The 6,733-nt window shown below is 41.0% G+C and overlaps 1 protein-coding gene across 3 annotated transcripts in view; it reads right to left on the minus strand.

The window, feature by feature from the left end:
- The window catches only part of Rev1 (REV1, DNA directed polymerase), a 102,999-nt gene extending 96,298 nt beyond the window's left edge, over window positions 1–6,701 (minus strand). For all 3 annotated transcript variants that reach the window (XM_023717379.1, XM_004633194.2, XM_004633193.2), the window contains exon 1: window positions 6,519–6,701. The gene's annotated coding sequence lies outside the window, so the exon portion shown is untranslated. The remainder of the gene's footprint in view (window positions 1–6,518) is intronic.
- Between the last annotated feature and the right edge of the window lie 32 nt (window positions 6,702–6,733).

The raw sequence follows: 6,733 nt of genomic DNA on the forward strand, positions 1-6,733 counted from the left end.
GCAATTTGTAACAGTAGGTTCATGCTTGGAGTGCCTGTCATTCTAGTCTTCTGAATACGTGCTGCTTGTCATGACACGCCAGTTGCTGCCGTGCTGTCTCTCAGGTAGATGACTTTAAAAAAGAGGGAGGCGGTGAATGAAGGCAGGAGACAGGAAAAGGACTGTTGTGGGACTGTTCTGCAACAATGTTGTATATGGTTAGATTTCTGTACCTATGTGTAAACATATAATTTTTATTCCTATTTTCAAATATATTTTAATTTAAAAAAAATTTTTTGTCATATTCTGTAAGGACTTAAAGTTTAACATATCAATACTTGGTGAAAAATATCTGTTCCATGTTATGCCTAACATGTTTGATATTTAGACAGATAGTGAGGTTAAGCTCAACAGCCTAGGTTATATGGTAGTAGCAATAAGCTTGTCTTCTGGAGGGTTAACAGCCTAAGTTTGCAGACCAAAATTAGAGAAAAAGGAAGGCCGCAAGGAAAGCCAACATTTTGGCCCTAGCCTTCCGAGGTCAATTAAGACTCAGGACATATGAGAACCTGTACTGTAACATCATGTAACTCAGTAGTGTCCCAAATTTTCTGATCAAGGAGATTATGGGACCAAAGAGGAAAGTGATTGATGATGTAGAGTGTGCCTAAGGAGAGTCACATGGAGAGAAAACATTCTCTCAGGCTTTCACAGAGAGCACATTGGCCAAGCAATGGCCATGACTCATCCACATGGCTGACACTGACAAAGGATCTACAATCTGAGGTACAGGGTCTAAGAATAAATCCTGAGGGGATTTGACTGACCTTATTAGATCCAAAAGCTACAATTCTTGTTACATAGGTCTTGCTTTATCTTGGTCTTAACCATCCAGTAGAAAAGTATAAAAACAAAGTATAAGAAGTAAAGCCATGTTGTTATGTTGAGCTGTAGGGGACTCAGGTCAACAACTTCTGACACTGCCAGTCAAGCAGAAGACCCAATACTATTATGGACTACTGGACTCTTTTGGAATATTTTGCTGAGTTCACACACCTATAATATTTAAATGACGGAACTAAACAAAAAAAGGGGATAGAGATGATCATTTTGTATCTGTGTATTCAAAATAGGATATATAGCTACAATCTCTTAATTCAATGAATAGAGGGATTTGTTCTAATACTATTTGTAAACAGGATATCATGTCTGCATCTTGTACAACAAATAACCACTAGGAAGACAGTATGCAATGTGTTAATTATTGAAACTGTCCTACCAATTTGATTTGAAACTGTCTCATTGCTATTTGTTTCTCAGTAAGATTATGGAAAAAAAAAAGTTCAACCAACATATTCCTTCTTACTAAAGAAACAAAGGCTTGCTCTGTAATCAGCAGAAACACATCAGTAATTTTTATTAAATACTTGTTATCTGAAATTTAGTCTTCAGCAAAATTAAAGATATTTGTTTTCTTAAATCTAAAATGTCACATCCATTATATGCAAAACCGTTTCAAACTCTGACATAGCATGACATGTATGTTTTGACTGGTTTTAATGGCTTCATAATATAACAAATGAGAAAAATGATATAGATAGTAAATTTAATTTACACATACAGGCATTTTAGTACAGCCTATAGTAATTATATAGTAGTTAAATCTAAAAAAACTTAGCTACAAATAATGATGAAACTGCCAGTAGTTAAGACCAAAACATTCACAAATGTGATAAAATAGCAAGTTTCCAAACAGAAACCTTGTTATTTTTAACAAGAGTAGTTATGACCTTGAGTTACACAAGCAAATGAAACTAGGCAGAAATTCTGATTTCTTTCTTACCTGTATAACCCAAGAAAGCAACACCATCTCTATAAATCCATCTCTGTATAACTGTGCCTACCTTATTTGGTGGTTGTGAATATTAAATGAGACACTGCACTCAGCAAAGAACTGGACACACAGCAAATATTTAATAATGTAGCAATTATTATTAAATTTTGAAACATATGTTACACATACAAACAGTATTTCAAAGGGTTTTTGTTTTTTTTTTTAAAGTTTAGGGCCCAGGGCTTAGGATTTTATTTAAGTTCAGACCAAGAAAACATAACATAATATTACTACCAAGATATTTTTCACTAAGGACAAGTGAACTAAGTAAAAATAACTAGTATCAAGTAAGAATAATTGTCACAGGCAGAATCTTAATGTTCAAGAATAACTCAACTTGCACTGGCTCAAAATATCCATTATTACAAAGTATTATTTGTGGCCACCAATTCTTCCTATTTCTGCAAATGCTGAAGAAAAAAATAACCATACTGTCAAAAGAACAAAAAAATAAAGGAGTATAGTTGGGCTACTTTAAGCTCCAATTAAGAACAAAATGTAATTTGGAGGGGAAAACTCATAATGAAGATAGGAATTCAACACTTAAGTGTGTTCAATCTTAGATGATAAAACATCTCTTCCTTTCCAAATATAAGACACACTTCAACTAGATCTTCAAGGACTTTCCTGTCTAAAGACAAGAAGCCTCCAGCAAGTCCTTTCATCACCACAACCATATCTCCAACAGACCTTCAAAGGAAAAAATATATAAAAGCAAGTCTGATGGGTAGCTCGAGATAATCACTCTCAGCATCTTCTACAGATGGAAGACAACCTGACTTACACACTAGGCCTGAACACAGGTCACCATTCTCAGCAGTTTATTTTGCAATTTGTTCTATACGTCAATAAAAATTACTTATTTAAAACAAGTGCCACAAATGTAATTATGATAGCCAACAAAAATTCAGCCAAATATAAAAAATACTTTTTATCTTAGGCCAACACACAGTCCTCAATTATTTATAATCTCTGCTAAATTCAAGTAATTTTTAAGCCTGACATAAGCTCTTTACACATATTACTCAATTATTACTCATACAATCTTATAAGGAAATGGTGGTAAGGTGAACCTATGGCATGTGTGCTCCAGAGCACTGCTACCACTGAAAACTGTAAAAGGTTTGCTATCATTCCTAAAAGTTGTCACAGTCATCTTACAGATGAGCAAACTGAGGCACTCAAAGTTATTAACTTACTCATGGCCACACATTTAGTAAAAAGACTGAAGCCAGAATTTTCTGTAGGGGTAGCTTTAAGTCAATCAGAGATTTCTGCCCTTTAATTGTAAGAGGCAGCAAACAAGTCTGATGGGAGAAATCAATAAATTAGTAAGCAATGTAACTTCATCAAGTAGTAAATGCTAAGTAGAAGAAAAATAAAATCAAAATAAAGGATGAGACTAACTTCTAGTTTAAGGTTCAAGGAGGACTCTGAAGTAATGGCAGTTAAGCAGCAAAGAAAAAAAATGAAGGTATAAAGATATGACCACCTAGAGAAGTGGTGGCAACCTATAGCATATATTTTGTATTAAAGACAAAAGACATTACTGTATGAGTTTTTTCTAAACGAAAATGTCAGCATTCAGATTTAATTGCAGTGCTGGCACTTTTTGATAAGTGGGTTTGGGGATAAGTTTGGCATCACAGTCTTAAGAGGAAGGGGTGGTCCAGATAAAAGAACAGGAAGGATATCATCCTAAGGCAGAAATAGCCTGTTCTAGAATCCTGGATCTGAGTGAGGTTAGGTAATAAAGAGTCACAGGGTAAGATCTAAGGTAGCTGATAGCCACCAAATCATGCAATGACATAATGGGACAGAAGAAAGGCTAGATTCAACTGTAAGCGTAAGAGGTAGCTTTTGGGGATTTTCAGCAAGGAAATGACAATCTGTTTTTCAAAAGTGCACTCTGATTTTTAAGTGGGAAAAAGTTAGGAAGCAAGAGAATAAAGGCAGTACTTCACTTAAAGGCAGTATTCCATAGTCAAAACAAGGTACTAGAATGTGCAGCAGGATTAGTGCATGGTTTTTAAGTAGGTAAGATGCCAAAAGAGCCTGCAACCTAATAGTCTCTTTAAAAAAAGACTTTAGAATCTCCTCCTCTATTATTGTTTTAACGTATTTAGTACAGAGTCTACAGGGTCTTGCTACACAGATTGGACTCATAGTGATCCTGTTTTCAGCCTTCTAAACGCTGGGATTATGGGCGCATGCCACCATGCCCAGTCTCAACTGCTGCCTCAGCACACACACCAAGCAGGGACAGCACCGCAGGCCAGGGATCAAACCCAGTCCCTGTGTCTGCCTGAGCAGGCACTTTAATCCACAAAGCTATCTGGCCAGTCCTTGCATCTCTCTTCTCATACTCCGACTTGTATTTTAAAAGATCAGATTTCTAATGCTCGTATGTTAATGTTCAGTTGGTGCTATTATTACAGGAAGGGAATGAAAGTAGGCCTTTTTTTCATTTCTTAATGTTGTTTAATTTGCACTGATTTAGGAAACACCATATATACCTAAACATTAGAACTTATCTAATGCCTTCATGATTAGTTCCCCTGTCCTGTTTGTCTCTAAGCACATCCTGCCTCGTTCTACGTAGTAAACTGCAAAAAAGGGTGTACCAGGATTTCCTGAGTACTGTACCCACTGTGTACCAGGGTCTCAACAGATGCCTTGTATTAAGAAACAATTTAATTCTCAGCTATCCAAGGTGGAACACACTGTTTTCAGTGTATGAATGAGGATTAAAAACTCAGAGCTATTAGCAACCTGCACAAGGTCACACAGCTCAAAGTTGAGAGCAAAAACTGAAACCCATTTCTAACTCCAAAGTTCTCATTTGTCCACTTCAGCAGCTACCAAAAGTCAAACTACAGTAGCTTAACAACTGAACTGTTACTGCTGAGGTCTGGACTTCTTTAATTCTCTTACATAGAAGCTCAGTTTTAACTTACACTTGGGGGAAAATGAAGTGATCTGAAAAGTTCTTTGGAGAGAAAGTACTGAGTATAGAACGCAGGAGCACTCTACTACTAAGCTACATTCCCAAGCCTTTTTTAAATTTTATTTTGAAACAGGATCTAAGTTGCCCAGGCTGACCTCGAACTTGTGATCCTCCTGCCTCTGGCTCCCCAACAGTTGCTGTGACTACAGGCATGTATCACCACACTCAGCGAAAGCACATTCAAACACATTATTTTGAAATGTTATTTTCTACTTGAGGATGGACATGAATTAATCCTAAACAGTGATTCCCACCTTTAAAAAAAAAATTCTAATACCGGTTTTTCACTATGAAATAGGGATAAAGAGCTGGTGTGGTTGCACATCCACAATCCTAGCACTCTGAGCGGCTAAGGCAAGAGGACAAGTTCAAGCTCTGCATGCGTACTTTAGCAAGACTGTCTCAAAATGAAAACGAGAAAAGGGCTACGGATGCGGCTGAGTGTGAAGGCCATGGATTCAATCTCCAAAACCAAAAAAGGGGGAAAAATAGTTCTCCAACTAAAAAAGAAACCACGTGTAGAACAGACTGACCTTAAGAAATCTACCAGTTAAAGATAATCATAAAAAGATAATCATCGTAACGCATGAAAAATGGTAAATAAACAGACTAAACACCAAATGAAGCTAGACTGTAAACTGGATCCCTAGAAAGAGGACTCTGGGAGAGCTTCCAATTATAAGCACAGTAACTACCATAGGAAGGGAGGAGACAACCTGGCAAAGCCAAAGCTGAGAGAGAAAGCAGAGGTACTAAGTTTGGAAAGTAGGTAGGTGACAACCGCAGATTGAAAAAAACATACAGTACAGGAAGAACTAGGGTTACGGTGCATTTTACCCTGAAGAGAAAAAGAGGTCCCAAGAGAAGCCAGAGACCACCAGACACCTCGAATTAAGAGTTGTTACATAAAGTCCCCAAGTCGCAATCCATTTTATAGCAGCCAGTCTACGTTATTTTCAACCATGTAACATCTCTACTTGGGATATGGCTCGAGAATACGTGCAGGTCAAAACAAAATTACATTTATGTGTAATTTTTTGTAAACAAGGGGTACTTGGTCGAGGAGCAACTGTACTCAGATACCTGCTTTCCAACCTGGGACTCAATAGGCAATGGCCCTCTCCGCACGTCTACACCTGGGCAGAGTCACTTGGAGTGTACAAATGTGAAGGGGACACTTGGAAGAGCAGTTGAGGAGAGGTCGCTATCCCGACCCTGACTGCAGGGTCTAGGGGGTAAGGAAGAGGCGCTGGAGGCAGAGGGCACAGGCGCGACGTTCCGCAGATGCGCGTGAATGGCGCGGGACGGAATGGCCGGCCGGGCGGCGGCGGCGTCGGGTGGGACGAGGGGCACGCGGCAGGCGCTGGGTCGAAAGCGCCGGGCCAGGCGGAGGCGTCGGGCGGCCGCACCAGGGCGGAGGGGGAGGGGGAGGTCACGCGTTACATAACCCGCCGGCCGCGCGGGGAGGGCATCGGGGCAGCACAGGCCGCAAGCGCGGAGCCGCGGGCCCCGAGCCTCACGCCCCTCCGCGTCTCTCCGGCTGCCGTAGTCGCGCGCTCGGTCTGCGGCGTCCGCAGGCGACGCGTGTGCGGGCCGCCCCTCCCCCACCCCGCCGCAGGCCGGCCGGGGGTCGCTCACCTTCCGCGTTACCCCACACCACCATGCCCGGGGCCCCGCCGACCGCTTCTTCCTCCGACCTCGCGGTATCCGGCGTTAGTGCCTCGCCTGGGGTCCGGGAAAGAGCGTCAGGGACAGCAGTCGTTGCTGCGGCGCGGTACCCGCTCCTCAGACGCGGCCGCCGGCTTGCTCGCGTGCGTGCGCGCGCGCCGAGGCGGCCCCGCCCCTCCTCCTCG

Source organism: Octodon degus, unplaced genomic scaffold (assembly GCF_000260255.1).
Source record: "Octodon degus isolate 3935 unplaced genomic scaffold, OctDeg1.0 scaffold00052, whole genome shotgun sequence".
NCBI lineage: Eukaryota > Metazoa > Chordata > Mammalia > Rodentia > Octodontidae > Octodon > Octodon degus.